This window comes from Nannospalax galili, unplaced genomic scaffold (assembly GCF_000622305.1).
Source record: "Nannospalax galili isolate Female #2095 unplaced genomic scaffold, S.galili_v1.0 scaffold278, whole genome shotgun sequence".
NCBI classification, from domain to species: Eukaryota; Metazoa; Chordata; class Mammalia; order Rodentia; family Spalacidae; genus Nannospalax; species Nannospalax galili.
In genome coordinates this window covers 1059107-1080279 of record NW_008347536.1, presented here as the reverse complement: position 1 = coordinate 1080279, position 21173 = coordinate 1059107, and the positions used below count along the sequence as shown (strand labels likewise).

The following is a 21173-nucleotide window of genomic DNA, read 5'->3' as shown; positions in this document are numbered from 1 at the left end:
TTTCTAGGACCATTTTCTAGGAAATAATTTATTTGAAGTTTCTGTGTTTTTTTTTTTTTTAAGGTAGGCATTAATAGATATAACCTTCCGTTTTAGAACTATTTCACTGTAGCCCCCAGATCTGAGAAGGCATGTTTTCTTTGTCACTCCTTCTAGGAATTTTTTTAAATTCCCCCCATAATTTCTTTGATTACCTATTTATCATACAATAGTGTGCTGTTCAGTCTTTATGAGTTTCTATGTTTGCTGTTATTTCACTTGCTTTTTAGTTCTACTTTAATTCCATTGTGATCAGATAGGATACAGTAAAGTATTTCAGGTTTCTTGTATTTTTTGAGACTTGCTTTGTGTCCTAACATATGGTTTGTTTTCGATAAAGTTCCATGGGTTGTTGAGAGGAATGTGCATTCCCTAGAAGATGGGCAAACTTCTGAATGCTTGTTAAGTCCATTTTCCCTTTAATGTCATTTAACTCTGTTTATTGATTTTTTTTCATGTGGATTACTTTCTGTTGGTGAGAGTCAAGTATTTAAGTCACTCAGTATTACTGTGTTAAGATCAATCTGTGCCATTATATCCAGTGTCTAGTAGTTTGTTTTATGAAATTGGATGTGCTGATGTCCCATGCATATACTCTTAGAACTGCTATATCCTTTATGTTTATTTTCTGATTTTTTAATTTTGTACTACTGGAGAATGAACTCAGGGCCTTATACATCTTAGTTAAGCCCTCAACTACTGAGCTATATTTACAGACCTGTGCAAGCTGGCCCTGAGATCACTTCACAGCCAAGGCAGGCATTTGACTTGTGATCCTCCAGCTTCAATTTCCCAAGTAGCTGCGAATACAGATTTCACCTCCAGGCCTGGCTAGAATTGGAGTAATCTTATGATGGACTTTTACCTTATTCAATATAAAGTGGTCTTCTTTATCTCTTATTAACTTTGGTTTGAAGTCTTCTTAGTCAGAAGCTAGAATTGTGACGCTTGCTTGCTTTCTAGCTCCAACCATTTGGAGGACTTTTCTCCATCTTTTCACCTTAAGGCTGAGCTTGTCTCTGCCAATGAGATGCATTTCTGGCAGGCAACAAATACAAGGGTCATTTTTAAATCCAATCTGTTAGTCTATGTTTTTTGATTGAAGAATTGAGGCCATTAACACTCAGAATAATTATTGAAAGATACGTATTAATTCCTATCAGTTTGCTGTGTTTATTATATTTCTTTTTTTTTCTTTTTTTTCTCATGGTGTTTTTGAGACAGTGTCTCCCTGTAGCCCCAGCTGGTCTGGAACTTGTTATGTAGACCAGGTTGGCCTCCCAAGGGCTGGGATTAAAGGTGTGCACAACCATTCCTGGCATATGTATTATTATATTTCTACTCCTCATTTAATTATCTACTGTTCTAGTGCAATTGCTCTTTCTGAAGACATTGCAAATATACTTAATTCTCTTTGGTGTGTAGAAATCAAATATTTAGAAATCTTTTCTAGTTCTATTTTGCTGTCCATAAGTTCCCTTAATTTGAATACCATGGAAAGTTTTCCTGTTTCTTCAATTTTGAAGGATAGCTTTACTGGATCCTGTAATCTGTGTTGAGACCACTGTCTTTCAGAGCTTGCAATACATTGCTTCCTGCCCTCCTGGCTTTGAGAGTTTCTGGTGAAAATCTGCTGTTATGATCATGGGTTTGTCCCTGGTGTTCCTCCACTGCAGTTCTCAATATGGAGATTTTGTACCGTAGATGTAGTTTTAACTATGACATGGAGAGAGTCTTCTTTGGTTTTGTCTAGTTGGAATTCTAAAGGCCTCCTATATCTGGCAGACCATCTCTTTCTCTGGATTTGGGAAAATTTCTACTATGATTTACTGAATAATTATCTATCCTTTAGCTTGCAGTTTTCTCCTTTTTTCTATGCTTATGTCTCATCAATTTGCTTTTTCTATGGTGTTCCATAGATCATTTATGCTCTATTTATACTTTCTTATTATTTCATCTTTGTTTTCTGAATGTACTAATTCATTTGCTTTGTCTTCAGGTCCTGATATTGTCTTTCACTTGATCCATTCTATTGTCGAGGTTTCCAATGAGTTTCTTTTATTTGACTTATTGAATTTTTCTTTGTCTTCAGGTCCTGATATTGTCTTTCACTTGATCCATTCTATTGCCGAGGTTTCCAATGAGTTTCTTTTATTTGACTTATTGAATTTTTCATTTCTAAAATTTGAATTTGATTTTTTCTGTATTTCTATTTTTATTGAATTTTTTTCATGTTTTGTACTGACTTTCTTATTTCATTCAGCTATTTATGTGTGTTCTCTCAGAAGTCACTGAGGAGTTTGTGTCTTCTGATTTTATTAATCATTCTTAATTATTTTTTCTGAATTCTTTGGGATTTAATCTAATTCACTCTCAATGTACTCTCTTAATTTGTCTCTGTTAATTTTCAGCTGAGTCTATTTCTTTGTTTTTTTCATGTTTCCTGTGTGTCAACATTAGGATTTATGCATAAGACTATGTAGTTTATTGGGTTTTTAAAAAATAACACATATTCTTTCAGTTGAAGCAACTGCAATGTTCAAGGAGTCTAGATTGTAATATGGTTGAGGTCCCAGCCCTTCCCCCTAGACTAAGGGTGTATGTAACTCAGTAGCTAAACCTTCACTGCATATACTTAGTGCATAGGCATAATCTCTAGTACCATTCTAAGAATAGAATACTAAGTGGGAAGCAGTGATATCTGATGGATTCACTATGACAATGCAGTAATGGACAATTAAAAACAAGTTACTTCTAATAGCTTTTGGGCAATAATGGAACAGGATAGTATAGTGTGTACTAAGATATTCATTATGTGAAATAAGCTCAGTAAGACTCTGGATTAGTATGAGAAAAACAGAAGGAAAAGTAATAAAAAAGGTGGGGTTGGGATATTATTAGGGTAAAGAGTTTAAAATTTACAAATGCTACAAACATATTAAAGAAGTAAACACACGACATGATGGAGGATAAAATAAATAGAAAATGAGTCAGAAAACAGAAAACAGGTACAGAAACAGATGGAACAATCATGCAACCTAACTGAGTGATACAAAACATAGAACAAAACAAGAAACATTTATGTGTCAATGATGATTTAAAAAAACGAAAGCCAAAAGAAAAGTAACAAAGCCATAATATCAGTCAATATTTCTTCCTTGCTGGAAATGGATGCTGGATCCCCCTTCCTGAAATGTCTTCTAGAACAAACTGTACTGATGGGAGACCGGCTGTTTGTGTCTGTAGATGAAACCTGTTACACCAGATTGGACAATATGCAATCTCTGGAGATCAGACATGTTGCTTGTTCAGTTGAAATTCTGCCCAGACATCAAAAAGGGTGAGTCCTCCTGTAGGAGTTTCCCAGACTTCCATACAAGTGCTGCTTCAGAGTACCCAGGCCACTGTTTTCTGTATGTGTCAGATGGTGGTACTTCCCGAATGGATCTCAAGGCTCAAGGCTCTGATGTAGCCACACCCATGCTTTTATTTACCTTTTGTCTGGATATGCTTGTCTTACCCGTGCTTGGGTTGCTAATGTCAGCATCCTTGGCCTGAGCTTGAGCAAGCTTGTCCCACTACGCTGTAGGTCAGGTCAGCTCATGTGTAGTCTTCAGGAGACTCTCTGGGCCTCCCACTCTTAGTGGGAAGAGGAGGGCTTGGGTTTTATCCTCCTCCTCTTCCCAACAGTTTAGTTGGAGAATTTCTCTTGGTATCTGATCCTTCCTTAACCCAACATTATAGGTAGTAATGAGGGATGCGTGGTAGTGGGCAATCTCCCAGCATATCTTTACACAGCTTCTAAGTCTTATAAGATTTTGTTTTTGCTATTTTTGCTTTGTCGATTTCCTTTCTCTTTTGTTTGGAGACCCCATTCTCCCTGCTGCTTTGTTGCTCAGAGCTCTGGATAAGTCTCTGTTGTCTCCTTTATACATCTACCGTTAACTATTGCTCTATTTTATGGAGTCTCTTACAGTACACTAATTACTGCAATCTTCAGTTTCCAGCCTGTGCTTTTTAACACTTCTTGGATTCAAGGATCGGAAGTTTTCTTTGAGATTTGTGAAAGCATAGGAGAGTTGTGACTGCCTCTGTTCTGCCATCTTCCCTCTCCCTGTGACATTCTAATCATTTCAGAATATCTCTGAGCATAGCAGGCTAAGCCAGTCTTTGAGCATTGCCCCAGCATGTTAGGTCAGTGGGCTGATGGCTGAGGAGCTCTGTTGCTCCTCACTTATATCTAATGGGATATTGATTTTCCCCCAGTCCCAGCAGGCTCTCCTAAGAAATCAATATCTCACTAGCAGCAAAGCAGACGGAGATGAAATGGAAGGCCTTGGGATGATAAGGCTGTCACCCACAAATCAAGAATGCTTCAAGAATGGCAAACAAGTCACATCAGAGAAGACAAAGCAGCACAAAACAGGGGACAAGGGAAACCGATACAGAGAACAGTGGAGTAACACAGGGAGGAAGACAGCAAACAGGTCTTAATGAAGAACCCCACCTGAAGCAAGGAAGCAGCACTAGCCAGGGCTGGAAAGAACAGGCAGCCACATTGGTTCTGACAGAGGAGAGACAGCTTTTATCTGCTTTTCATATTAAGTAGAAAGTTGGCAAAGAGAACCTGAAGATCAATCAGTCAATCCAACATGAATTTCAATCTCAGCTCTGATGCCCACTAGCTGGGTTACTAAACATAGGGAACTTAAATGATGCTACACGTTACTTCCCACATTATAAAATTAGGATAAAATGCTAAGTAAAAAAACAAAACAAAACAAAATATATCTTGGCCCCATCCTGCTGAAGCGGCCAGGGAGTGCCTGACTGGCTGAGACAAGTGTGGCTTTCACCCTTCATCTAAAAAGCTTCTTTTCACAACAAATGGAGACTTGTAGTTCCAGAACAGTCAAATGCAGAGAATAAGTGTCTGTTAGACACTTAACCCTAAGTGACACATCTTCAATGCAACCTCCTATAGGATGAATGCATCTCTCAACTCTCACCAAAGAAGTTTCCTTACGCAGCAGATGGTGATAAATACAGAAACCCACAATCGGCCAATCTGCGGAGAACAAGAGGTGGCAGATTGCTTATCTGTAAATAGGACACCCATTTCAAATCTCTGCCCCTCAAGGCTCAGGGATCACTGAAGGACACCAGAAACCCATTGGGCGGGGGGTGGGGGTGGGGGGGGTTGTTGAGCCAGGTGTGATGGAAGACTATGAGGAAACAGTCTTCCAGAAAGCTAGTCAGTTACTTATATGAACTCACAGCAATGGTGACTGCATGTACAACTCAAACCAGACAGAATTCCAGCATAGACATGGGGAAGTGGGTAAGAAATCCCAATCCAACCTAAGGAACTTTGGGCAATTGATGACTTCTGGGAGGGAGAAAGACAGTGTCTTACAGGCCTGGGGCTCTTGGACCCAGTAGATGGACACACACTAAAGGATATTTGGGGATACAAATCAGACTCTGCAGGCCTATTATCTACACAAGAGAGTATATTAAGTTGAGTGTGGGGCAGTGGGGGGAGGTGCAAATAGGGAATGGGAAATCTAAATACCATCAAACTAAATTGCACAAAAATCCAAAAAATTCAATAAAAACTGCAATAATTAAGTTACATATTAACCAGGATTTGGGTGAGAAAGTAGACAATCAACAAATGGACAAAAAGTGTGAATACATTCCAGCTAAAGGTGACAGAACAAAGAAATATGCCCATTGCTTTCCCATACCAATACTCTGCAAGAATTGTTATTTTTAAAGTAGTAAAATATTTTAAAACATCTTAATGATAAGAGAATAAGAAAAATACACATTTATGACATTTTAACATACTTCTAGAAATCTGAAAGTAATGTGAAAGTAGTAATGGCTTGGCTATCACATAGATAGGCTGTATAGAAGGAGACATGGGCAATAAGAGAGAGATTTCGTGCTCACAGAATCCAAGCATCATAAGAATCACATACTAAGGGCAGCTGAGATGAAGGGAACTGCTTCAAAGAATGGAGTCATCAGTTCTCTTCATTTTCCATTCTTTCACATAAAATACAACTAGACACCTACACCCTACAAATAAACCTCTATCCTCTGGATAAACTAAAAATAAAATAATAGAAGATTAAATTTAAAAAATGCACAAAAATGATGGTTAATTTATTTTCTCTCCCTGTTTAGAAGACTGATTCTAGCCACTCCAAAAGGTATCAGAGTGCCTGAAAACAAATCCTGAGTTCATCACTCTCAAGTCCAGGCTTGGTGGCCAAAAGAAAAGTGAGGAGGAACCCAAAAGATGCATTCTCTTGGAAGCCCTCATCAGGAAATTCTAATGGGCTTTGATATGGACATTTAAAATTTTCTTTGTTCTGATTTTTTTTTCTGGTTCCCTGTCTAGAACTTGTAATGCTAACTATTCTTGCCTTTACTTCTCCTTCACATCTCCCAGGCATTGGTCAAGGACTTTCTTCTCCCCCTACAGTTAAAACTTATGCAATTTGGGAGTCTTTTAGATCTACTGAAGGGGGTACCCCAGTTGCCACACCCTGTGTCCCTGTACAACATGGAGGAATCCAGAGTGGTCTGGATCCCAATTCCCCATGGGCAAATTGGGTTACCTCTTCAAAAGTAATAAAAATAAAAGGTAAAAATTAATTAGACAGTTTTAGAGACCCCAAAAGAAAATGACCAGTTTTTTTCTGAACTGGGAGCTGGAAATTTCCTTAGCTCTTCAGTAAACTTATCCCTGAGAATGGAGATGCCAGAACCATCAGAAAGGAAAATATGTGTGCTGTTTTTATGCCAATCATCTGACATAGTTAGAAAAATACAAGGCAACTACTAAAGAGAATAAATAAAGAGAATAAAGTCCTGGTAAAGGAAAAACAAGTCTTTCTAAAATACCTGGAAAGTCTCTGGCTAGCCTCACTAACAGAACCAGTAGTTATGGTTCTATTAGCTTTCCTGTTAAAATCTTGGATAATAAACTTATTATCAAAAACCAAATAGAGACCATCAAACTCCTGGGTAATAGTCACAATATCTTAAAGTTCCTCTTAAATAACACAAGGAATTATGTCAATGAAGAGAAGGGGCTATTATAGAAATAGAAGTGCATATTAGAAAGCCTAGAGATAGAAATGGGGGAATGAACAGGAATCTTCCCCTGCCCCCTGTGGTTATCCAGGACAGAATGCTTTGTTTTCCAAAGCTATCACATTTCTGTATAGAAATCTTTGTTGCCTAAGGCTTTCACACTTCTGTTACCTTTGCTATGCACCTTTTGCTTGCATTCTTCATGAGTATAAAAACCCTCCAATACCTGAAAAAAAAATGGCAAAGTGCTGAAATTATGTGGGAAAATGAAAATTCACAGTCTTAACTGAGGTTACACAAAATCAGAAGCACAAAGAAAGGAAAGTGTAGAAAACTATCAAAGAATGTGTTTTTCAGAACATGAATGTCCAAGGTGAAGGAACTTGCAGAGTCTGGGGGGGCGGGGGGAACCAATAGTCACAAAGAACAGAACATTGTGAAATTACAGATTACTGGGGTAAAGAAATGATCCCATAACCCAACAAATGAAGGAAAACAGCTTCAGCATAAAGCTTTTAGAGTCAGAAAGGTCTGAGCCCTCTACAGAGTAACATTAAGTGCTATGCAACAACCGAGCAAGGCTTTCAGGTTATAAAGGGAAAGCATTTTAAACACAGAATTCGAGGCCTATCCAGAGAAATAAAATTGTGTGATGCTTAGAAAACTCATACTTGAAGATATCAAAGACTCAGAAATGCCATGAAGCTTTTCCTAAACCATCTCAGAAGCCTGTGTTCCTTTAAAATAAGGACATAAAACAGTGTTCCAGGGAACAGACAACCCCAAACTCAGAAGAGCAAAGAATTTTAGCTGTATGCTGGGCTTATAGGACATTCAAATAGAGGAGACAGGGATCGAGGCCACCAGAACAAAATAGTTCTCGACAGAATAATCAATATGAAGGAGAATTTCTTAGAGCATTAAAGAATAAAGATTCATTGTGGATAAACATGAACATCAAATTATGTGAGCAAATATTACTTTCATGTTAAATGATATAAGCCGTAGTTGTTACTTATGATTCAACTAAAAGCAGTGACAGAACTACTGGGCAGATTTGGAACGCGTGATGGTTTGAATGAGGATGTCCCTCTTAGGCTCCAAGTATTTGGACATTTTGTCCCCAGTTGGTGGTACTGTCCTGGGAGGTCTTAGAAGGTGTGGCCATGCTGGAGGAAGCACATCACAGGGGACAGGCTTAGGGAGTTCTTCAGCCTTGCTGGATCTTGAATTGCTCACTTGCGTCCTGTGCCTGCTTGAAGATGTGAAAGCTTAACTTCTGCTACTCCTGCTCCAGTCACCTCCAGCCACCATGGCTCCCTGCCATGACAGACTGTAATGCCCCTGGAACTGTAAGTTCAAATAAACTCTTCCTTCTATAAGTTGCTTTGATTAGTGTTTCTATCACAGCAACAGAACAGTGACTAATACAGGGCAGCTGGACAGGAACTGTGCAGGAAAAGGAAGTTGTCTATATTTTTGTCTGCATCTCAAAGACAAAGGAAAAGTAATGCAAAACAACTACTTACCTCCTTGGAAGAAAAAAACAGAGAATGTGAATTTTGAAGAGCAAACTACATTCTAATTCTAACTCTTCCATATATTAAATACACGATCAGTTTAATAATTTAACCAGTTTCTTGATGCAGACCTCATAACAACATCTATTTCTATTTCATGAAAGTTGGTGAGAAGTTGGTAAAACAAATAACTAAATCACTTAATAAAAGGTCTCTTTAAGAATAAGCATGCATTTTATATATTTTTTTTACTGTATTAAGATTCTATGTGGCCCTGTAGTGATAATTTTCTAAAGACTCATAAAGTTACGTAACTCTGCAGTAGTAGCAACATGTTCTTAGACAATGTGGAATAAAGATGAAAAGCATGATTGCTTTTAAAAAGTCCATAGGCACTAATGTGGTTTTTAAGGCTCCACTGTACACCCATTCAAAAGGAGGTCTTCTAAGAGTCTCCTTGAGTCTTCCTTTGAGGCCTTCTTATCCTTAATGACCCCAATCAGAGAAATCTGCTTCATTCCAAGATGAAGGTAGCAGGTTTACTGATAAGTTCTCTCATGGTTCTTACAGAGCAACAAATTTTTATGAAACTTCACACTGTCCTGGCTTTGTTTTATGGGCTTTCCCTTGGGGACTGGGAATTTGATGGGCAGAAACTTCCCTTTGTCATCCACAATGTCTCAGCATTTAGCAAAGTGCCCACCTGAATACACAGCAGGTATTCACAGAATTTGGGGGGGATGAATGGATGGATGGATGAATGCTAATACAATGTGTGTTAACCAGTATATAAAGCAAAATCATCAAAGGAATATTTTCTAAAAGCATTCTGTTCCCCTTCAGCTATTTCTAAAACCTGGACCAAAGTTTCTTCAATTGCAACAAGCCACTCAGGTGATTGATGCACAAGCTTGTTCAAGAATCACTGTCACTAGACACAGCGTTGACCTAGATCCAAAATCAAGCTGAGGCATGATTTTACCAATAAAAATCACTAAAAGACTTTCCCGGGACACTGTTCTTCATTAGTAAAAATGGATACATGAAAGCCACTATGTATGTCTCAAATGACAAAAACAGAAATGCATAAGGACAATGTGCAAAAGAAAATAATGAGAATTTCATCCCAGAGAAAACTGATATGTTCTACTCTCTCCCACAGTGTAGATGTGAGATAGGCTAAATAATCAGATCCAGACTAATGCAAGGCTATAGGAGGTTCTAGATGACATTAAAGGAGAGTTTGTAATTCCAGTTTAGGACTTAAGGGCATTAAGTCCATAGGTGGGGGCCAGTGTGAGGGGATGCTCTTTCACCTTAACTTTTTTTCTCTGCTTATCCATCCACACAGCAGTGTACTGCAGTAATCACCTTGCTGCACGGTGTCTGGAGAGCGTTCTGAATGAAAGGAGATGCATGCTGTAGAGTCCTTTTGGGAAATACAGAAGTAATTTAATTTTTCTGTGTCTGCAGGGTTCTCTGAGGACAGAACTACTCCATAAAGGGCAGGGAGACAATAATACAGTAAAACAATCTTCTGAAAGTGTCCTTGAAAGGCAGGGCAGCAAACAATCCTATTCCATCTAATAGATTCTGGCTGAATGACCGCCCTCTCTGTAATGAGTCATCCTGCTGTGTGACAAGCAGGCATACTCAAAGTCCAGTGCTCAATCCAAGTGGTTGAACAAATAATTGCCACATGAAATCATATGTGAGGGAAGAGACTGCCTGAGGTCGGTTATCTTTGCTATTAAGAAGCTGAATCCTGAAGGATGAGAAAGTGAGATGTATAAAGATGGGGAGCTTGTGCCAAGCAGAAGGAATACAAAGGCATTTCATGAAATTTAGCATAATTATGGAGAGAGATGAAGTAGAGAAAGCTCCAGAGAAGCAGAAAAGATCCCCTCCGTGGGAGCTGTTTTTACAGGGAAGAAGACCTCCTGAAGGATGGCAAACCCAGTTATAATGGTGACTGGCTTGGCTGTACGTGTGTGAGGTCTGCAAATCTGATGATGGTGTTTGTAGAAAAGCACAGAAATGTCAGGTTTGAGGAGTTCTCAGGGTGGTATAGAGGCAAAGATCCAAAAGGATTTGGAAATATGAAGTGTGGGAAAGAAATTACATCTAGAAGCCAGATACAGAATCTGGTTGTAGTCAATCTTTGCTTGGACCTGGGGATGGGAGATGTGGTCTACTAGTAAAGCCTAGGGTTCAAAATTTATAGTCTGTGCCTAGCTGCACCCAAGCATTATTTTCACCCCTCAGCAGATTTTTTTCATTATGTTCGATTTTATGACAGGCTTTTCTATGTTTCAGATGAAGTTTGAGATAAGTAGAGCCTCAAGAGCATCTATAGTCCCTGAAATTCCAAAATGCAGTGCATGTCTTTTCTTCTTAAAATATTTTTAATAGAAATAATTATGATGTGAAGTTGAGAAATAATTAACAGAAAGTGCAACATGGAAATTTTAGGAACTGGAGAGAACATTCAGCCAATGAAGTGCTTGCCCTGTAAGCATGAGAACTGGAGTTCAGATCCCCAGAACCCACAATAAAGTTGGGCAGGTGTGCTGGACCCCCAACAACTCCAGCACTGGGGAAGCAAAGACAGGGGATCCCTGGGGAATGCTGGCTAACTAGAACAGCAGGAGTCAGTGAGCTCTGAAATTCATGAGAGAGTCTGCTTCAATAAAAAGTGAAGAGTGATGAAGAAAGACATCCAACATCAACCTTGGTCTCTACATGCAAGCACACACATGTGCATGTGCGCCCACATATGTCCTTGTGTGCCCCCACACAAGCAAGCATCCACAAACACAAACACACATGTGCGCACACACACACACACACACCCCCCACAGAGAGTAGTAAGGGGATGTGCAGATAGGGGAATAAGTCTAAATATAATAAAAATATATTATATAAAATTCTCAAATTCAATAAAGATATTTTTGAGGCCAGCCTGGTCTACATAGTGAGTTCCAGGACAGCTGGGGCTACAGGGAGACCCTGTCTCAAAAAGACCAAAAAAAAAAAAGACAAATAGGAGAAACTCAGACTCAGGGTCAGCTGAGCAGCAAAAGAGGGACCACTAGAGCAGAGGAGGCTGTGGAGCACAGGAATGCCAAGGAAGCCAGAGGATTATGAGAAATTGCAATAAAATGGTTGATTACCATAGAGTACACAAAAACCAGAACAAACTTGGTCCTTATCCTTACTGCAGCAATGCTCAACTTTAGGGAGATAATTGGATCATGACGGCTCTGCTTTTGTCAATGTATTAATCCATTAATGGATTCTTTTTTTTTTTTTTTTTTTTTTCCTTTTCAGTGCTGAGAGCTGAACCCAGGGCCTTCCATTTGCCAGGCAAGTGTTCTACTACTGAGGGAAAGTCCCAGTTGGTACTTAATTTGACAGAATTATTAGGGAGTGGTAGAAATTTTCAAAAGTGGGGCCTACTTGGATTAAGTAGGTCACTAGGGTTGTGCTTTAGAAGGGCATATTATCATCCATCTATCTATCGTCTATCATCTATCTATCCACCTATCATCTATCATCTATCTATCATCTATCATCTATCTATCCATCTATCTATCATCTATCATCTATCTATCATCTATCTATCAATCATCTATCTATCTATCTATTTATCTATCATCTATCAATCATCTTTCTATATATCTATCTAATCTATCTATCGATTGATTATCTATCTTCTATTTTTCTATCTATCTATCATCTATCTGTCATCTATCATTTATCTACCTATCTATCTACCTATCTATCATCTATCTTTTTCTCTCCCTTTGCTATTCTCTCTCACCCTCACCCTCTTCCTCTTCACCTTCCCCTCTTTACTTGCTGGCATGAACTGAGGAGCTTTGCTCTGTGAGGACTTCCCAAATGACGTTTGGCCTCACCTTGACCCAAAACAATGGGGCCAAAGGACCATGGAGAGAAAGCTCTGAAACCATGAACCAAAATACATGATCATCCTTCTTTCCATGTTGTCACAATGAGAGTAAGCTGACTTACACGAAGGCCTGCTTCCATCTCTGTACTTCTCTCCTTAAATCTTAAGTTAGAGATCAGAGCCACATTTTACCATCATCACATGTCAACTATTCAACAAGTATTTATTATATAAGACCATATGAGGAAAGATACAAGGTAGTAAAATGTGGGGGAATGATAAAAGATAGTAAAATGTGATGGCTAGGTGGCTAAGCTGGACTATTAGTACGCCTGTATTGAATTCTCAGTGCTATTACATGACAACTATGAGATCTTCAGCTAGTCATTTGCACTTTCTAATGTCAGCTTTAATCACCTCATTATAAAAAGGAAAATTAGCAGCAGCTTCCTTACAAACTTGTTTCAAGGATGACCTAACACATATGAAACCCATAGCATAGCATTGCATATGAAGCCTGCACCATAGTACCTTGCTGAAGAGAAGCTGTTCTTATAAGATATCAGTAGCAAATGTTAAAGCATACAGGTTAAGCAGTTTAGGATTTGTAGGCTACAAGGCCTCCTTTGTAACTACTCAGCTCCATAGATGAAGCAGAAAAGCAGTCATCAATGATATGTAGACCAATTATGTTGGAGCATAGCTGTGCTCTAACAGAATTTTATGTATATATGGTGAGGGGCTACATTTGGCCAATAGGCCATATTTTACTGACACTTGTGCTAAGTTGTCTAAGTCCTAATCATTAGCAAGTGGAGATTCTTGAGGATTATGGACCAAGGCAGGGATGAATCAAAATGATCCCTGGGCAAGTCCAGTTTTTATCCATATAACATAAGAGTAATCTCCTGTGAGCAAAGTATGAAGATGAGATACTATAATTGTCTGAATATGAGAAAGCAAAGTTGGAGGTCTAAGTTATGAAAATGTGAACCATGAAGGACAGAGTGATGGATGTAACACCTTGCCTTCTTGTCACCAAGCCATGACTACATTCTCTGATGGCCTCTTTCTACCTTCCTACAATGGAGTTGACTCTCAGGTTATCTAGCAAATTATAAGTGTAGAATGAGAGAATATTTAAAGAACTAATTAAGTAAAAGTACAAGTATTATTATTAATTAATACTGATCCTTAACCAGATGAGTAGCTTGAATTGTGACTCTTGGGCTTAAGCCACTCTCAAACTCTAAAAAAGATTTCCATTTTTCATGTAAGGCATTAAGAACCTGTCAGAAGTAATGATTCAAATGGTTGTACTACAGACTGGTAGTCATTATGTGAGCTGATCATGACTATTAAACACAGCCATAATCTCCTTTAAATTATACCCTTAACTTTGGTCTGATTTTGGATTTCAAATGAGTCTCTTCGTTTTATGTCCCTAAGTCCTAACGGTTCTAAATAACCAGATCAGCTAACAGTCCCGGGTTTAATGTGGCATGGCCAATTAAGGCAGTTTAGCTGCATCCTATAATTCTACCTAAATCTGTGGGAGTTGAATGCCTAAAACTTAGATTATCTATTTCCCATAGGATCATGTTTTTAAAAAGCAAATTTCGGTGAATAAACTGGCTTAGAACACATCATTCACAGGACAGATCCAGAAACAAAAATCACCTAATACACATTGTGTTAATCATTGAGTATTCAAGTAACTACCAAGATTTTTTTGCAAATTTTGACATTTGAAAATGAGAATCAGAAATGATTTATTACTTGGTTTAAATAGAAAATAATTTTTTAAGATAATATACTATCCTCAATTATTGAAAAAGGAATTAGAATAACCATCTGCAAGAGCAACTATCTATGTATTTCCAGCTTGTATAAATGCATAATGTTTTATAGCTGTGTATATTCTAGGTGTGCATAAAGTAAATGATGTGTGATACTAGCTTTCAAGCAACTTCTAGAAAACTAGCCAATTTTAACTGCTATATAGTTCAGCTTCCAGAATAACTTAATAATCATAAAAGCACACTAAATTTAATGAAAAACAGAACATTTTCTCTTTACAAAAATAGCACTCCCTGCTTTGTTTAAGTGTTCAATATGGTGAAAATCACTTAGGAACTGCCACATGATACAGACACCTTTTAGCAGAAACAATAAAAACCACATTAAAACAAAACAAAATTACTATTTGCAAGACACAGTATCAAGCTACAGGGCACATCTTAATTTTGAAATGTTAATATAACAAGGAATTAAGAAATGTGTTTTAGGATGCTGGAGAGGTGACTCAGTGGTTAAGGGCACTGGCTGCTCTTGCAGAAGACCCAGGATCGGTTCCCCCAGGGCAGCTCAACAATCATCTGTAACTCCAGCTCCAGGGGATTTGATGCCTTCTTCTGGCCTCCATTGGCACTGCATGCACATGGCAAACTTACAGTGCAAGCAAACCACTTACACATATAAAATTAAAAAATAATAATAATAATAAATAAAAATTTTAAAGTAAAGAAATATTATTGCAAGAATGACTCCAAAGGCCCATTTGTTAAAGGTTTGGTCTCTAGCTTGGCATTATTGGGAACCTTCAAGAGAGAGAGATAAATGAGAGGGAGTTAGGTTGTTGAGGGTGTGTCACTGAAGGAGACAGAGACACGCTAGCTCCTCCTGTTCTCTTTGTTTCCTGTCCACCATGAGGTAAGTAGATTGCTCTGCTATGTCCTCCCTACCAAAATATGCTGCTTGGTCACAGGCCCCAAACCAGTGGGTCTGGCTGACTGAGGACTACTACCTTCCAAACTGGGAAGATCTTTGTGCTTTGTAAATTACCTCAGGTATTTTTTTTTAACTTTTAAAAAAAAATTTGAGAATTTCATACATGCATACAAGGTGTTTTGATCAAACCCCTCCCCTCCAGCTTCTCCCATATCTCCCCATCACTTTTTTCTGACAACTTCATGTACTCTTTCTTTCCTTGTTTCTTTTCTTTCAGGGCATTTTGCTACTCTAACATTCCCCCCCCCCCTCTGAAGAGGTAACCCTAAAATCTTTTATGGATTAGATAAAAGCTCCCAAATACTTTTGATATTTTTGGCCTTTGGAACAGAGTATGTTGCTAAGAGGCCCAAGGACATTCTGACTTTTTTGCCAAGAAACTGGCTACTTTTCTTTGGGGTCTTTTTACCCTAACTGCCTAGCCAATTCCTACCTCCTATTCTTATTACACCATCCCCTGAAGAAGTTATCCAAATTGCCGATAGGAAATCGGGAAGCAGACCACTCTGGCTTCTTCCATGCTGAACAGGGATGCAGGGTGAGGCAATTGGGATACCCCTTTAGTGGGTCTATCTAAAAGACTCCCAAATTGCATAACTCTTATCTGTAGGGAGAAAAGAAAGCTCTTAAGTGGTGAATAGGAGATGTAAAGGAGAAGTAAAGGCAAGAGTAGTTAGCATTACAAGTTCTAGACAGGGAACCAGAAAAAAGTCAGAACAGGGAAAATTTAAAATGTTCATATCAGAGTCCACTGGGAATTCTTGATGAGAGCTTCCAAAAGCATATCTCTATTGGGTTCCTCCTCATTTTTCTTTTGTCTGCCAAGGCTGGACTAAACAAAATAAAATGTATAATATCTATAGAAACTTTGAAATCTAAACCATAGCTTATGCATTCTTTTCTAAAATCACTTAATATTTTAAGATATTGAAAGGAAAATCTAAGGCCTAAGACAAAAGTTTTGTTTTCTACACAGGGTCTCATTTACTTCAGGTTAGCCTTTGACTCCCTGTGTTGCTAAGCTGATCTTGTGCATCTGATCCTCTTGCCTCTATCTCTCAAGTGTTGAGATCACTTATGGTGCTGAAGATTAAAACCACGGTTTCCCTCATGCTAGGCAAGCACTCTACCAACTGAGCTGGTCCTAAATCATAATTTTTCACCCTATAAAGTAAGAAAAATACAAATTAATTAGAAAAAGACAAATCATCTTAATGACTGAAATACTTTTCTAAATAAAATTAAGTCTAATTTTAAATTGTAAGTTGGCTAGAAATTATGAATAGAGATAATATACATGACACTAGATTTGCTAATAATTTCTGAGATGTGATAATAAAATCACAGTTAAAAACAGATAAATATGGTATGCTTTAATTAAAAACATGTGCCTTAAAGGACACAATTAATATAGTGATAAGAAATCTGTGATGTTTAACATGAAGTGTCAACTAGATGAGATCTGCAATCCCTTGGAAGATAGGCCTCTGGACATGCCTGTGGAAGATTCTCTTGATTAGGCTAAATGAGATGGGAAGACACTGTAAGTGGCACCATTCCCTGGGCTGAGATCAAGTACAAAATTCATTGGTCTTTTCTCTCTCTGCTTCTTAACTACAGGCAAGATATGACCAGCTGTGTCAGGCTCCTGCTGCTGTGACTTCCCCACCATGATACTTTGCAACCTTGAACTATGAGCAAAAATAAATTCATTCTATCTCAAAAAATAGAAACTAAAAAAGATAAAAATAGTAAACATGCAGCTTTCCAATAATAATACTAATACCTACTCATAAAAACTTGCTAATGATTTAACAAGGTTTTATACAAAAATTTTAGCATAAAGTTAATAATAATGAAGCATAGAGGTGGTTAGCACACATACACTAGGATATTAAAGTACTAAGACACCCTGTTCTAAGGAGAGTACTTAACTTGGTTTGCTCATATTTTTGGACCATATTTATGGTAATCCAGGTTTTTATTTGCAAGGCACAGAAGCTAATGTTGACCAGCTAGATAGGAGTTTATTCAAGGGATGTTGGGTAGCTTGCAGAATTTTTCAGATATCTAGAGACAATCCAGCTTAATCTTCCAGAATGAAACAGAGAAAATCCTAACAAACTGCTCCCTGACACCACAGAGCAATGGCCCTGGTATTACTGAAGTACGAAGGACCTCAACATTAAATACAGCTATTCATCAGTCTAGCAACAACTGATTATGTGGCAAAACATTGAAGCCTGTAAAAAAAACTACAAAGGTTCCCAAATATAAAGCCTTCTCTGCCATCCCACTCCAGAAAACATGGATTCTGTATTTCCCCTTTGTCATCTAGTTGTTCACTTTCTATGTCACTTAATTGGTGGAATCTAGGTCATAAGCCTGTGCTGTAGCTCCAAAGGAAGCAAAAGAAGTAAATAGGGGCCAGGGAGATGGCTTAGCAGGTAAAGACACTTGCACCAAGCCTGATGTGAGTTCTATCCCCAGAATCCACATAGTGGAAGGAGAGAACTGGAGATGGCATGCACGTTGTCCTTTGACCTCCACGTGTGTCAAGGTACACACATGCACAAATGTAATGATTGTTTTAAAAAGAACATATTATGGGCACTTGTCTAGCATGCACAAAGCCCTGTATTCAATTTGATCCTCAAAACCTAATAAAACCATGTATAGTAACACATTCCTGTAATGCTGGCACTCAGGAGGTGGAGGCAGGAAGATCAGGAGTTCATGGTCATCCTTGACTACATAATGATTGATTTGAGGCCAGCCTGGGATAATTGATACAGGAGAGAAAGAGCATCCCCTACAGGGCTCTTAGTCTCATTCATAAAAGAATTTAGGAATGGACTCAAATGGAAGTTTTAGTGCAATTTTATTACAATTTAAAGAAAAATCTTCAGGGAAGGCAAGCTGGTAATCTTGGCAGCTGCCTTAAGAAGGAGAATGGAGAGGGGGGAAAGAAAAAAAAATGAAGCCACGCAGGTTTAGAGCCTGCACTAAGGTCAGAAACCAGGCCAACTGGCAGCTGATTGGCAGGAGAAGGGAGCTTTAGAGAAAGAGTAAAGAAATAGAAGATGCTAGGGCAGCCCAAAGCATTAAAGAAAGCATGTTTAGAAAAGGGATATGAAGAAGAAAACAAATAGAGATTTTATAATCCTGACCAATTAATCTTATGGGGCTATTTGCTACTCTAAGAACATGAGACCCTGTCTCAATAAAGAGAAAAAAAAAAATTACAAGCTTTTTCTGCTTAGGTTAGCTAGCAATTCCCAAAAGGTAATAAATGTGTTCAACAGCCAAAAAGCACCTTAGTGTGAAATGCTCACTCCTCCCCCAAAAAATCCAACACCATTTCAGAAAGAATACAATGGATCAAGTATTTTTCCAGTCTTAATGGTCAATCACCTGGTGATAGAACCACTCCTAGGAAGGCAGGTTCACTAAGTTATGCTAAATAGATAGGCGGATTTATTTAGTTATGCTAAATAGAAGACAGGTTCACTAAGTTACGCTAAACAGATGGGCAGAATACCCGGTGTGTTAATAAGGTAGTGAATATTTCCTGTCTAGAACTAGTGCAGATCTCCACAGAACTTCCAGACCAGCCATAGTCATGTAGGTCTCCGCCATGTAAGTGTCTGCTTTCCTGAACTCTTCTGGAAAACGTAATTTCTCCTTTTATTCTTCATGCTTTTCTTACTAAACATGCTTTCTCTAAGGCTTTGAGCTGCCCCTAGCATCCTGTAGTTCTTCACATTTTCTCTAAATCTTCCTTCTCCCAGCCATGTGGCTGCGAGTCAGCCATGTGTCTGACCTCCATGCAGGCTCTAAACCTGCATGGCTTCCATGGCTTTCTTTCCTTCTTACTATTGATCTCCTCAAGGCCGATGACCAGCTCGCCTGCCCTGAAGATTTTTCTTTAAGATTCTAATAAAATTGTAAAAGCTTCCGTTTGGGTCCATTCTTAAAATCTTTCATGAATGAGACTAACATTCCTCTAGGGGACCCTTTCTCCCCATTGCAAAAGGGGAAATTATGTTAAGAGCTGGGAAAGTGTGCTGAAACACAAGAGCATCCGAAAGAAGACATCACTGAGGAGCTGAGGAGTGATAACTCCAAGCACAAGAATGGCTTAGTGGCAACACAGATGAGGAAATCATTACAAGATTGCCCCAAGTGGGACCTAGAAAGTGGCACCATGGTCTCCTTTTCCTTTTCATCATCTCCTGGGCCAAACAATAGCTCAATCCTGCTGGTACTGAGTTTATACTGCAAGGATGTTCTCAAAGATTTTACTGGGTTGTTTTGGGGGGGAAGGGGGGATCTTTTTGAGACAGGGTTTCCCTGTAGTCCCAGCTGGCCTGGAACTTGCAATGGAGACCAGACTGGCCTTGATCCCACAGAGATCCACCTGCCTCTTCTTCCCAAACGTGGGGATTAAAGATGTGGGCTGTGATGCCCTTTTAAATCGTGCAGCCATTTATATTGAGCCAAGTCTCATCATCTTCCCTAGGAACCCATGTAATGTTTAAATCTGTGTAAACATATTTAATGAAACTTTAAAAAGCACTTTTTTCTAGATATTTTAAAAACAGTACACTACCGTTATCTATAGTCACTTTTCCATGGAATAGAGCACACCCAAATCGCTCTGAATGATGGCCATCCAAGGAATTTTTCATACTACTCTTTAGTGATCTGTATAAATGTCAACAATGAAGGCTGAGCATGAATTCCCTAAATTCAAGATAAAGACACAACATCTGTCTTATGTACAGTTGAATCCTAAATAAGCAGCACAAGGCCTGACCTTCACAAACATCTAAATATTTGCTTTATACTAATTAATAAAAGTAAAGCAATTATGACATAAATCTACACAGCTTGCAAGCTTAATAATGTAAAACATAGTTATATACATCCATGAAATATCAAGAATATACAAAAAAAAGCGATGAAGATATTAAATACCTGTTGACTATTAGTCAATGGAAAAATGACTCATTATTCACATATTTATACAGTTATTATAGTGCCATTAAAAATAAAATTAATTACTAAACACATTTACTATGAAAGATATTTCCTTCTAAAACTGAGGCTTAAAGTATAAGCAAAGGGGGGAGGGGATGGGAACAGAACAAAAACCTCATATTAACAAATCAGACACCATTGTAAAGCACAATTTGACATTTAATGACCTCATTGTGCCACAAAGGATCCTGGGTCTTCCAGCCTTACCTCTGCTCCCACTCCTGCTATTTCCCTGCCTCCCAGGAGACTCAGAGCACCAAGCTGTGCTATGTTCTCCACATCTGTGCTGTTCTGTGTCTTATCCTAGGCCTCCAGCATTCCTGGAGTGGTGGTTCTATATTACCATCACTTCATCACATGGCAAAGGGCAATTCCTGACATATCAGACATTAAATAGTAACACTGTGAATTTAAGGATGAGATAACGACATAGAATGTGAGGCCCGTTTCTTTCATTTACAAAGTTATTATAAGGACTAAGTACAAGAAACATGCAAACCACGTCTGTCATATAGTAAGCACACAAAACCTCCACATAGTTACAAACTACCATCAATGAGGCCACGTACAAATGGTTTTGACTCCTTAGTTATAATCATCTGAAATTGTGGATAATAACTCTTATCCTGCCCATTCACTACTATGATTGAAGAAAGAGCATAAAGTAATTTGGAAACTCTGAATCACTGGACAGACACATTATTATGTTGTAATGATGATAATGGTTATGTGCCATGTTCTTTGTGAATCTTGCTCTA

At 38.4% G+C, this 21173-nt stretch overlaps 1 protein-coding gene across 1 annotated transcript in view; it reads right to left on the bottom strand.

Annotated features, from left to right (window-relative positions):
* Nucleotides 1-21173, bottom strand: part of Rab38 (RAB38, member RAS oncogene family) — an 81708-nt gene that overhangs the window by 35504 nt on the left and 25031 nt on the right. The gene's annotated exons all lie outside the window — the stretch shown is intronic.